Source organism: Macaca nemestrina, chromosome 1 (genome assembly GCF_043159975.1).
Source record: "Macaca nemestrina isolate mMacNem1 chromosome 1, mMacNem.hap1, whole genome shotgun sequence".
NCBI classification, from domain to species: domain Eukaryota; kingdom Metazoa; phylum Chordata; class Mammalia; order Primates; family Cercopithecidae; genus Macaca; species Macaca nemestrina.
Genome location: NC_092125.1, coordinates 161,147,892 through 161,160,664, shown reverse-complemented (window position 1 = coordinate 161,160,664; position 12,773 = coordinate 161,147,892). Strand labels below are relative to the sequence as shown.

At 37.4% G+C, this 12,773-nt stretch overlaps 1 long non-coding RNA gene across 1 annotated transcript in view; it reads left to right on the top strand.

The window, feature by feature from the left end:
* LOC105498378 (uncharacterized) overlaps window positions 1-9,134 on the top strand; it is a 37,664-nt gene extending 28,530 nt beyond the window's left edge. The window contains exon 4 of the long non-coding RNA XR_011619850.1: window positions 1,707-9,134. This is a non-coding gene — a long non-coding RNA (uncharacterized lncRNA). The remainder of the gene's footprint in view (window positions 1-1,706) is intronic.
* The last annotated feature ends 3,639 nt before the right edge of the window (window positions 9,135-12,773 follow it).

The window sequence follows — 12,773 nt, the reverse complement described above, 5'->3', positions numbered from 1 at the left end:
CCCCTTTATCATTATATAATGATCTTATTTGTCTTTTCTTAAAGTTTTTGTCTTGAAATCTGTTTTGTCTAATAGAAGTATCCTGCTCCTTTTTTGGTTTCTATTGGCATGGAATATCTTTTTCCATTCCTTTATTTTTAGTCTACCTGTGTCTTTATAGGTGAAGTGTGTTTCTTGTAGGCCAAAGATCAATGTGTCTTGTTTTTTTATCCATTCAGCCAGTCTTTTGATTGGAAAGTTTAGTCTATTTACATGCAATGTTATTATAGATAAGTGAGGGCTTACTCCTGCCATTTTGTTACTTGTTTTCTTGTTGTTTTGTGGTCTTCTTTTTCTTCTCTCTTTCCTTCTTGTCTTCCTTTAATGAAGGGTTGGTTTGATTTCATTGTTTACTCTTTTTACTTAGGATAAGAGTAGTTTACACACAACAGTTAGTGTTACAATATTATGTGTTCTTCTGTGTACTTATTATTACCAGTGAGAGTTTTGTACTTTCAGGTGATAAATTATTGCTCATTAATGTCCTTTTATTTCTGATTGACATACTCCCTTTTGCACTTCTTGTAGGGCAGGTCTGGTATTAAAGGATATTTCCACTGGATATGCTATTCTAAGGTAAAAAAAATGTTCCCCCTTCAGCACTTTAAATAGGTCATGCCACTCTCTCCTGGACTATAAAGTTGCCACTGAAAAGTCTGCTGCCAGATGTATTACAGCTCCATTTTATGTTATTTGGTTCTTTTCTCCTGCTTCTTTTAGAATCTGTTCTTTATCCTTGATCTTTGGGAGTCTGATTAGTAAACACCTGAAGGTAGTCTTCTTTGGATTAAATCTACTTTGTGTTCTGGAACCTTCTTGTACTTAGATACTGGTATTTTTCTTTAGGCTTGGGAGAGTGTCTGTTGTTATTCCTTTGAATAACATTTCTACACCCATCTCTTTCTCAATCTCCTCTTAAAGGAAAATAACTCTTAGATTTGCCTTTTTTGAAGCTGTTTTCTAGATCCCGTAGGCATGATTCATTGTTTTTATTCTTTTTTATTTTGTCTTCTCTGACTGCGTATTTTTAAATAGCCTGTTTCAAGCTCACTAATTCTTTCTTCTGCTTGATCCATTCTGCTATTAAAGAACACTGATGCATTCTTCAGTATGCCAATTGCATTTATCAGCTCCAGAGTTTCTGTTTGATTCTTTTAATCATTTCAATCTCTTTGTTAAATTTATCTGATAGAATCCTGAATTTCTTCTCTGTGTTATCTTGAATTTATTTGAGTTTCCTCCACACAGGTATTCTGAAAGGTCACACATCTGTTTCTGCAGGACTGGTCCCTGGTTTCTTACTCAGTTCATTTGGTGAGGTCATATTTTCCTGGATGGTGTTGATGCTAGTAGATGTTCTTCAGGGTCTGGGTATTGAAGAGTTGGATACTTATGGTAGTCTTCACTGTCTGAGCTAATTTGTAGCTGTCCTACTTGGGAAGGCTTTCCAGATATTTGAAAGGACTTGAGTGTTGTGATCAAAGCTGTAGTCACTTTAGGGGCCACCACAAACCCAGTAACACTGTGGTACTTTCAGACCCATGAGGTATCTGCCTTGATGGTCTTAACAAGATTCAGGAGAATTTTCTGGATTACCAGACAGAGACTCTTGTACTCTTCCCTTACTTTCTCTCAGAGCCTTTCTCTCTGTTCTGCATCACCTAAAGCTGCAGGTGAAGTGACACAATCGCCCCTGTTGCCACAACTACTATGACTGCACTGGGTCAGACCTGAAGCCAGCACAGCACTGGGTGTCTCCCAAGGCCTGCTGTAACCACTCCCTGGCTACTGCCTATGTTTGCTCAAAGCCCTGGAACTCTACAATGAGCAGGTGGAAAAGCAAGCCAGGCTTGTCTCCTTTCCTCCATGGAAGTGAAGCCTCCCAGGCCCTGAAGAATCCAGAGGTGCTTTTTAGGAGTCAGAGACTACAGTTAAAAACCTCAGATGTCTACTTGGTGTTCTATTGTGTTGCAGATAAGGTGGCACCCAAACCACATGACACAGTCCTTCCCACTCTTCCCTCCCCTTTCCAAAGGCAAAAGAGCCTCACTCAGTAGTTACCAGCCAATGTTCCCTTAGGCCCAAAATCCCCTAAGTTAGCTTGTGGTGAATGCTGCCTGGCCTGGGACTCACCCTTTAAGGCAGTGGGCTCCCGTTTGACCCAGGGCAGGTGCAGAAATGTCATTCAAGAGTCAAGTCTTGGAGTCAGATTCTCCAAGAGCTTGCTTAGTGCTCTGCCCCCCTGTGACAGTGCTGGTATCTAAGGTGCAAGACAAGGGTCTCTTTACTTTTCCCTCTGATTTTCTCAAGCTAAAGAAGTTTTGCCTCATAGCCACTACAGCTGAAAATGTGCTGAGTCTCACCTGAAGCCAGCAAGTCTCAGAGGCTCACCAAAGCTCTCCATATAGTACCTGAGTATTGCTGCTTTTTATACAGGGCCCAAGGACTCTTTGGTTAGCAGGTAATAAATGCGGCCAAGACTAGGTTCTTTCCTTCAAGGCAGCAGGTTAGGTTCCCTTCTGGCCCTGGGTGTTTTTAGAAATGTCATCTGAGAGCTAGGGCATGGAACAGGGGCCTCACAACTCTGTCTGGTCCCCTATCCTGCTTGGCTGAGTTTGTATCCAAGATGCAAGACAAAGTCCTCTCCACTCTTCCCTCTCCTCTTCCCAAGCAGAAGGAAGGGGTCTCATTTGGACCACCTGGGGTTAGAGGAGGGATGTTGCCAGCATTCCCTAGGCTGCCCCAGCTGGTGTTTCAGTATGTCATGTGTCCACAAGTCCACTGTCTCCTGGCCTAGTTCAGCACTAGGACTCACCTAAGAGTTGCAGTCCTAATGACCTGGACAACCTTACAAGTCTACTCAGAGACGCAGAGAAGTTTAGCCCTCTGTGGTGAGATTTGCGGACCCTCAAGTTTGGACCACTGGATCAGCGATTCCTCTCTGCTATGACTGGCTTAAATGCTCCATCTGCGGGCAGGCATCGGCTGAGTTTGCTCCAGCTTTCCCTTCTGCTCTCGCAGGCCAGTACTGAGTTCAGTGCCTCACAACTGCTGTGTTCTCCCTCCTCCAGGGTCCAGAGATGCTCTCAACACCACACTACTGTTGCCGGGAGTGCATTGGAGATTCTGGACTGTTTTTTTCTATCTCTTTAGTACCTCTTTCAGCGATATAAGTTGAAACCAGGTACTATGAATGCTCACCTGAATTTTGGTTCTTATGACAGTGGTTTTATTCTGTTTTGTGTTTCTGTGTAGATGGTTGTTAATTTAGTGTCCTGGCTGGGGGTGGAGGATGATCAGCAGAGCCTTCTATTCCACTGTCTTACTCCACCTCCATATGGCTTTTTAAATGAGCCCATGAACAAAATGACCATGGTGGAGACTGCACACACTTAACAATGTAGACTTTCTCTTAGCAAGGCTAATCTGAATGCCTAGTCTGTCAAAAGCAGAGATTAATAAGTTTTCAATATTTCATTATTCCTAGGAGTCTAGGCAGCCACCTGGATAGGGTTGATTATTTTCAACGCTTTTTGTCACAGTTGGAGCTGTATGTTGTATTTTTATAAGAACTTGAAGCACATCTCTCAACACCAACATTCATAGATTTAGATTCTCTCATGTGTTACTATTTCATCTCACATGTATCCTACCTGATTAGAGGACACATTACAGGAAAGGCAGTTGGTCAAGAGACACATGCCAAGGGTATTCACTAGTCTTAACACATTCCCTGTAACCCCAAATTAGTTGAGTCGATAGAATGATGGAATGATCTGCTGAAAGGTCAGTTATGATGTCAGATTACAACTAACTTACCCAGGTGACAAATGTGTTATTATTTTCCTCATTTTAACTGAGAAAGTAAAGTTCATAAAGGTTGTTTCATGATATATCCATTAGATGCCATAACTGCAATATTAATTAAAATGTAAAATTTTAAATTTATAATCCTTGGCATTTAAAATATCTCTCCAAATTTTACCCATCTGTCTATTGAACTTTATCTTCCATGACCACTTTCAAAAGATTCTGTGTTTTGTTTCATTAAAGTACTTAATTATTCTGCAAAAAGTATTTATTGTTCACCTGTTGTGCTTCAAACAGCCTGTGAGTTGCCAAGGATACAGAAATAAAATATGTGGTTCCTACCTTCAAGGAATGCACACTTTAGTGTGTAAATTGTCAGCCTGTATGAATGTAAGCATACTAGTATTTGCTTCATTCAACAAATATTTACCTAACTTTGGCAGGGTGAAGATATTGTTATAACCTATAGACATAAACCATAATTTTATGAGCTAACATTAAGAGATAAACAGGAAACATATATGGTAGGATATGATAAATGACCAAGAGTAACACAATGTGAAAATATGTAAATTATATCAAGCTATGTCATGTTGTCAGTTTCTGACTATTTTGGATGAAATATATCTTTTGTGTTAAGAAAGGGCATTTGATATGTGTCCATTTGATATGTCATACCTATCAGTTATAAATGGCAAAACACGACTGTGAAGAAGACTAACACACTATTTTTAAATTTTAACCTGTTGACATGTGTCAAATAACTTATCATTTAATCCAGTTTATATATAGAGTGATTGCTTGTTTTCTCCTGATGTTTTTTCTTTTTAAATTGATAAAACAGGAATAATGATTGATGACTTTTTCTTTCCAAATGATAGAAAATGAAGAAACCTAAATATAACTTTGAAGTCTTAATGCAACATAAACGCTTAAGTTATTAATATAGCTCAGCTGGATTTCTTTTTAAGTATTCTGAAAATAGAATTTGATAGAAAAGATGTAGGAGACAAAAGGGAATTTCCATGATCCAGGGAGAAACTTTGTCCTAATGGTGGGAAAAATAATGAGCATATTTAGACTATTGAGTCATTGTGGGTGGAGTTGTGGAGGAGGAATTGGAAACTAATGTTTTCTGTATAAGCTCTAAATTGGAAGGACTGTGTATGAACATTTATTACTTATACTTTGAACATTAATACCATTAGAATTCGAATGGAAAATGCTAACTTAAAATGTACATTAGGAAACATGTAGTATGCACAACAGGCAATAGTTAAAGCTTTCATTCTTTTGGAAAAACTTACTATAGGCCATGTACTTTTCTATGTGTTTATATGTATGAATTCATACATTATGCACAACTTTGTAAGAAAATGGACATTATTATCTTCACTTAATAGAAGAAAAAAATTAAAGCACAAAGACATTAAATAACTTGTCCAAAATGTCAAAGCCAGATAATTTGGCCACAGAGCCAAGATCTTAGCACTAATGCTATAGTGTAGAAACACTTCAAGATGAATCTTGGATTTGATGACTGAGTTCTCTCTCTCTCCATGTTTTTATTGTTACTGAGATTATAAAACCATAGTAGTTATCTGATTTAACATTATACATTGCTGACTGTTTTATTCTGTATATTAAACTAATCTATTCCACAGTCTTATGACACACTATGGAATACTTTTATGCCTCTGCAAGTTTCCTATAAACCATTTGAATCTTTGGCAATTTTATTTGAGTATTTTAAGATTTTTTAAAATAGGTGCTAACATCTGATTTGACATTTTCTTTCTCACTTTTCTGTAATTAACCTCTGTAAAAGTAACCAATAATTTCTAAGAATCTGTTTTCTGGACACTGTGCTGAATACTTTAGTGAGCTACTTAGTTTGAGTCTCAATGCCATTTCTTTATTATCTCATTTAATTTACTTATGCACAGAGTGATTACACTAACATTAAGTTGTGGAGCCTCCACTTTGCCAAAGCACTTATCTTCATTCTATTTCTATTCTTACTATTGTCTTCTGCATTTTAGTGTTTTATTGAAACTTTCCTATTATCTTTATTTGTTTCTCATTTGACTAGGCTAGATTTCTTTTTTATTTTCAGATCTCATACCTTCAAGCCTATTATATTTCTACAACAATTTTCTTATCTATTGAGAATTTTTAGTTGGGTATCATCTTATTAATTTTGAATTTCTAGCACTTAGCACACAAGCATTTGTGAATTTAAATCATGGATGTTATACCACTGCAAAATGAAAAGTTAAATATGTAGACAATTGCTCATTTTTTTAAACAGAACTGTCTTCAACTTCTCTATTTTTGTAATGTACCAACAACCAAAATCAAATATTAATCTTCTAGTTTTACTTTCTATTCAAATATGGTCATTTGAATTTATATTTATATTTTCATTTACCAATGTTTATATATATTTTATTATATTGTATATAATCATATGTAATTTATATATAATATATAATTTTGCTGTTTGGAATCTAGTTTTGAGATCTTCATTATTTCCAACACTAACTTCATCCTGCATATACTTATATTTATCTTTATGATTCCAGATTCTCTTCCATTTAACTTATTTTGCATACTTATGTCAGATAAATCTCCACCAAGTATGAAAATGTCAAACACTTACTCAAAAGGCTTAAATAATTCTAGTTCCTTTCCTGGGCTATGCCAGGAAAAGAACCAGCAAGGCATTTGTAATGAAAAACAATTTTTTATCTTTTATTTCAGTAAGGAATTTCAGAGCCTTTCAGTAAATACTGTCTTGACAATTCCTAAATGGTGATAGTTATAAACATATTTTTACTAATTTCAAATACATTAGCTAATAAGAAGAAATTTATTTCAAAGATAATTAGATGCGTGCTATTAGATATCAAAGTCAAAGTCAACCTTTTAAAATAAACACTCATGATAAAAACTGGGCAACATAGTTTTATGAGCTGGTTTCATCATTATTGGTATATAAAATAAAAAGTTAAATATGTGGAGAACTGAAATAATCTTTTCTTTCTAGATAGAACTGTCCAACTTCTCTATTTTTGTAACTTATGCCAATACTGTTTTTGTATAACTGTGGAAGCTATATCTAACCAATAATTTATTATGACACAAGGCACCTATATTTGTTTATTCACTTATAAAGCCTATGTGTGACATGAAAACATACCAATTAAAATAATCTCTACAAACTATTTTTGTTTACCAATTAAATTAACAGAATAGGAAGGAAAAAATTGATTATCATGTATAATAGAGCTTAAACTAGAGTGGAGATAACATTCTTAACTTGCTAAATACATGAAATATAAAAATTATTTCATATATGTCACTTTAAGGTAACTTACATCTTGACTTACGGTATAATTTCTATTAATAATTGATTGGACACATGGTATTTGTTTTCTCAAAATGGAGATATGAAATTCTATAAAGCAGGACAATCCTCATTATGGAGGCTTTCATGGAACACACAACTAGTCTCATGCTTATATATGGGTTACATTATAAAAGTTTATTTTTGTAGTAGATCTTGGATGTAATCATGCTTTGCATGAAGGAAAGATATTGTATTTTCCAAACTAACCCACAGACAACTGAAATTTATATTCACATGTGACAGGATTTCCAGCAGTGGCCTGGGGAAATGAGAAAGAAATCCTGTTCAGGAAATGAGATTGGCAAGAACTGTCTCACTCAAATAATCCAGGCTCACTCTCTGGATTTGGAGCAAGGTGTATTTGGACAATATTTGTTTAGTTATACCCCAGGAGGAAAACCGTACCTCCCCACCCATTTAAAAATTGACACATAACCAACTAAATTAAGAACTAAAGATTTAAATGCTACCGTGTCAATGCTCTCGATGTCACAGAGGACAACACTGAATTGAAGAACATCAATTTAAAAACTATGAGCTGAGGCCGAGGCCAGGCGTGGTGGCTCACGCCTGTAATCCCAACACTTTGGGAGGGCGAGGTGGGCAGATCACGAGGTCAGGAGATCGAGGCCATCCTGGCTAACATGGTGAAACCCAGCCTCTACTAAAAACACAAAAAAAATTACCCGGGCATGGTGGCGGGCTCCTGCAGTACTAGCTACTCTGGAGGCTGAGGCAGGAGAATAGCATGAACCTGGGAGTCGGAGCTTTCAGTGACCCGAGATCACACCACTGCACTCCAGCCTGGGCAACAGAACAAGACTCTGTCTCAAAAAAAAAAAAAAGTATGAGCTTAAAAAATGACTCAGAAGAGTCATACTGTAAATATGAAGATGATATAGAAATTCCATAAGCAATTGTTTTTTAATATATTTTTATACACGAGTGAACTATGATAAAGTATGTATAACATACTAAGTTAAAATATCTCAGTAAGTATAAATATTCTAGATGATTAGAATAGATTGTATGGTAGTTTAGTTGGCAGCCTGTATTTCATGTTATTGGTGCTTCATAATTAATGGGCTGATTTGTAATCTAGGGCATTTTAGATGTTATGAAATAGGCACTTCCCTCGAGTAGCTGTTCAAGGGATAGACTTGAGAGGCTGACCTAAATTGGATATTTAAAAAATTCAAATAAAGAACTCCTGTAATAGTCTAGGTGAGAGATTATGGTAAGCCAAAATTAGGGGCAGTTGGGGCTATGGGGATTTGGATGAATAGAACAAGGCGCATCTGAGAGAGCTATGAAAGAAGTAAAATGTTTAAAAAAAAAAAGTGATATTCTTATGTGTCATAAGAGAGATAAAAAAGATGGAAGAAAAACTTCCTGGACCATTAATAATTCTTGGTATATTGTTACAATAGTATATTATGTTTAAAGTATTAAATATCTATACATAAATAGTTAAAGAGGAAGTCTATAATGAGAAAATGAAAACTAAACAGAAAATTGTATGTGATACTGATTATAGTAATGCTTATTCAAAGAGGAGTCATGGAGATCAATATAACAGTGTGTTTTGGCAAGGAATTTCTTTGTATTTTTGTTCTTCTTTTACTTTTCAGGCAGTTAATCATGTGCAAAGCATGTTCACCAAGGGCAATATTGGAATAAGCCTATGGGATATGTTAAGAAAACATCTAAATATTAATCTAACTTCATTCACCTGTATGTTACTACTGTAGTCTTTTATTTGGAAATAAATAATGAACACTCTTTAAGGGTCTCTTGTTACATGATCTAAATAATATCAGTAAGCTTTGCCTATTTGTAAATGGAAAATGTTAAAATAAAAATAAGTTAAAAGAAAAGCTACATTCTCTAATCATTTTCTTGTATCCTGAGATTTTATAACATATGTTTAATTTAAATTTTTAATTATTTTATAATAGACATGTTTCTAAGTCCTAGTTTGATGTTTACAGCCTTGCTTCATTAGACTGAGGAGTATCCCTCTAGCTAAAATGACATGCATGGTTTGCTTTGTTGGGATGACACTTTATTCCCACATTGTAATAAGTCATATTGATCAACTGGATATTCTTCCGGCTGGGGCATTAGCCATTGTTTCCTAATGAGCAGTATAAACTGCCAACACTCTGTACATTGTTAAAATTTTCCCAGTCCTTTGATGAAAATATAATATGATTTACTCACTGTACACATCTGGCTAAGAGATTTGCAGATTTCTTTGGGCCTGAAACTCATTCATCATTGCTACGTTAGTTTGTGTAATAACTCACTTTTCTCATAGAGTTTCTTATGCTGTAAAGTAAGAAACATTTAAACAGTTACAGTAAGTTGTACAGGCTAAATAATCGATAGTGCAGTAATATGTGAATTAAGCACTGTTATTCTGAGAGAACTTACACAATTTAATAGAAAATGAGGACTCCTCATTTAAAAACACATGTTTTTTTTCTGAGGTATAAAAATATGAGTATGGTCTGAATGTCCATGAGAATGGAACCATGTCACTTAGAAAAATTTTGGGGGCTGGTTTCAATTCAGCCCTTTATTGTCAAATCTTGTCTTTTTCTTTTTGGCAAAGATTCACATTACTAACACCTGTTATGGTTATTATTTTCTTTTCATATGCTCTAACATTTTATCTTTGGGGGAAAAAGAAACTTGTTACTACATATTTGACCTTCTTAAGAAAAATGGATAATATGCCATAGTTTTGTCTTCGGTGCTTTCTATGACTTGCACCATATTTAGTTCCCGTAGTGCTTGATAATAGCCAATTCAAGATATTTTCACATTCAAAGTAGATGGATAATTCTTAATAATCTCTAAAGTACCTGTATAGTCACAAATAGTAATGTTCTTTCAATAAGGGTACCATTTTGATGACTTATTGACAGAAAAAAAACACAACAGAGAAGATAAAAATATATCAAATTTTGCTTTTTCTTTTAGATACAAATCAATGTTTTAAAACTTCTCCTGCTTTCATAAGAGCTATTAATACACAGTGTTTTTTATTTCTAAGCATGGGTCTTAATTTTGATTGAAAACTTTGAGAATTTTGAATATAATGGAAGAAGCAATTACCTCTATGGAAAATAAGACTGTATTAGTCCATATCATACTGCTGATAAAGACATACCCGAAACTGGGCAATTTACAAAATAAAGAGGTTTATTGGACTTACAGTTCCACAGGGCTGGAGAGGCCTCGCAATCACGATGGAAAGCAAGGAAAAGCCAGTCACGTCTTACGTGGATGGCAGCCGGCAAAGAGAACTTGTGCAGGGAAACTTCTGTTTTTAAAACCATCAAATCTCCTGAGACCCATTCACTATCATGAGGACAGCACAGGGAATACCCACCCCCATGGTTCAATCATCTCCCACTGGGTCCCTCCCACAACACATGGGAATTATGGGAGCCACAAGATAAGATTTGGGTGGGGACACAGAACCAAACAACATCAGAGACCAAAATTCAAGAATTAATGTTAAAAATGTGTAATTTTTTAATGCTACATACAAGAAGGAATGAAGGAGACACAAGCAAAATTTGGATGCTTATTACACCTCAGATTTTTTTTTTTTGAGATGATGATGCTTCAATATTTTGAAATATTTTCTATTATTGACTATGATTGATCCATTGTTTAGGAAACTGAATTATATATCAAATGTGTTAATACTGTAAAGGGTATCAAATATTTTTCTAAAATGTAAAAAAATGTTTTACTCAATTTGTTGCAAATTTAGAATGTCTCTGTGACAGTCGGAGGGGGCTTCAAGATGGCTGAGTAGAGGCACCTGGCACTTGCCTCCTCCCCAAAAAAGGAGCAAAACAGCGAATAGATAAACACACATTGAATAGAGTATCTAAGAGAGAACACAAGAATTCAGCAGGGAAGTGACAAAGTACCTCTAAGGCACAGAAGGGGGCAGAAGCAAAGCAACCAGCCCTGCTGGAATTAGAGACAGGAGAAACTACCTAGTGTGTGAAAAAGGTAAGTGAGAAGTCATCAGTGTTCCACATTCCTACTGAGAAGTGCTGCAGTCCTAGCCATGGGGTAGCCCCTTGTTGGGAGCTGTCCAGAGTTCACATGATAACACTGGTCCAGAGAGGGAGTCTACAGTAGGTCCCAAACACCGACTGAGACCAAAAACAGCTGCAGCATTGTGTTATTTTGAGATCACAACCTCCACCGGACTATATCCTGCCCTTGGGCCCAACAGCCTCTGCATCTCCAAATCCCTGGAGACCCACTAACATCCCCTTATGTTCACCTAGAAGGCTACAACATTATGACAACAGCTGGACCTAGCAGTGTTGCCAGGTCCCCAGCACTGCAACCTACGTAGTGTCCTACATCCCAGGGAATGGTTAATGAAGTGAACTGGGGAGGGTATCCCTGGGACAAAGGGAACTGAAGCGTATTGTCTTCAGAGCCTGAGAGCCACCTTCCTGGGGCCACTGGCACTGACAGCAACTATCCTAACAGGAGGACCACTACACACCTGCACAATCCTTCAGAAAGCCTGGGGACTAGTCTACCCAGGTGCCCTCCCAGGCCTAAAGATATGTCTTCCATGCTCACTGCCACTAGTGCCACTATGCCATCTAGGGGTCTGGGGATCAATCCATCCACCTGCTACAGTTGGTACCCACACACACCCACAGGTGGACTATCACCACCTCCAGAAGTGCCTGCACATGTAGTCCAGGGGGTAGGGGATCCACCCAGTCTACCCACCACAGCCTGTGTTCATGTGCACCATCAGGGACCTGAGGACAGGCCCACCCCACCCAATACCCCTCTCTCCAGGGACCTGTGCACAATGTCTGAGAGTCTGGTGACTGACACGTTCTGGTTGTCATTGTGGACATGTGCAAGCAGACCCATCCATCACCAGTGGTCAATTGCACCATACAGGAGTCTGAGGAAACACATACCCCACTTGGCACTGCCCCTACCAGTCTTTGTACATGTCATCTAGTAGCCTGGGAATTTACTCTCCCTGCCTGCTGCCACTGGTTATAACACACACCTTCTACCTCTTTAGGTCCTGATGATGGGACTTCTCTGTGTGATGTTACCTGCGTACATTACCAGGGACCTGAGTATTGACTAGTGCTGTCTGTTGATGCTTGCACCCATGAACCATCAAAGAGCCTGATAAGGCCAGGCACAGTGGCTCATGCCTGTAATCCCAGCATTTTGGGAGCCAAGGTGGGTGGATCACCTGAGGTCAGGAGTTCGAGACCAGCCTGGCCAACATGGTGAAACCCCATTTCTACTAAAAATACAAAAATTGGACAAGGTAGCAGGCATCTGTAATCCCAACTACTCGGGATGCTGAGGCAGGAGTATAGCTTGAACCCAGGAGGCAGAAGCTGCAGTGAGCTGAGATTGCATCACCACACTTCAGCCTGGGTGACAGAGTGAGACTCCATCTCAAAACCAAACAAATAAAAAAGAG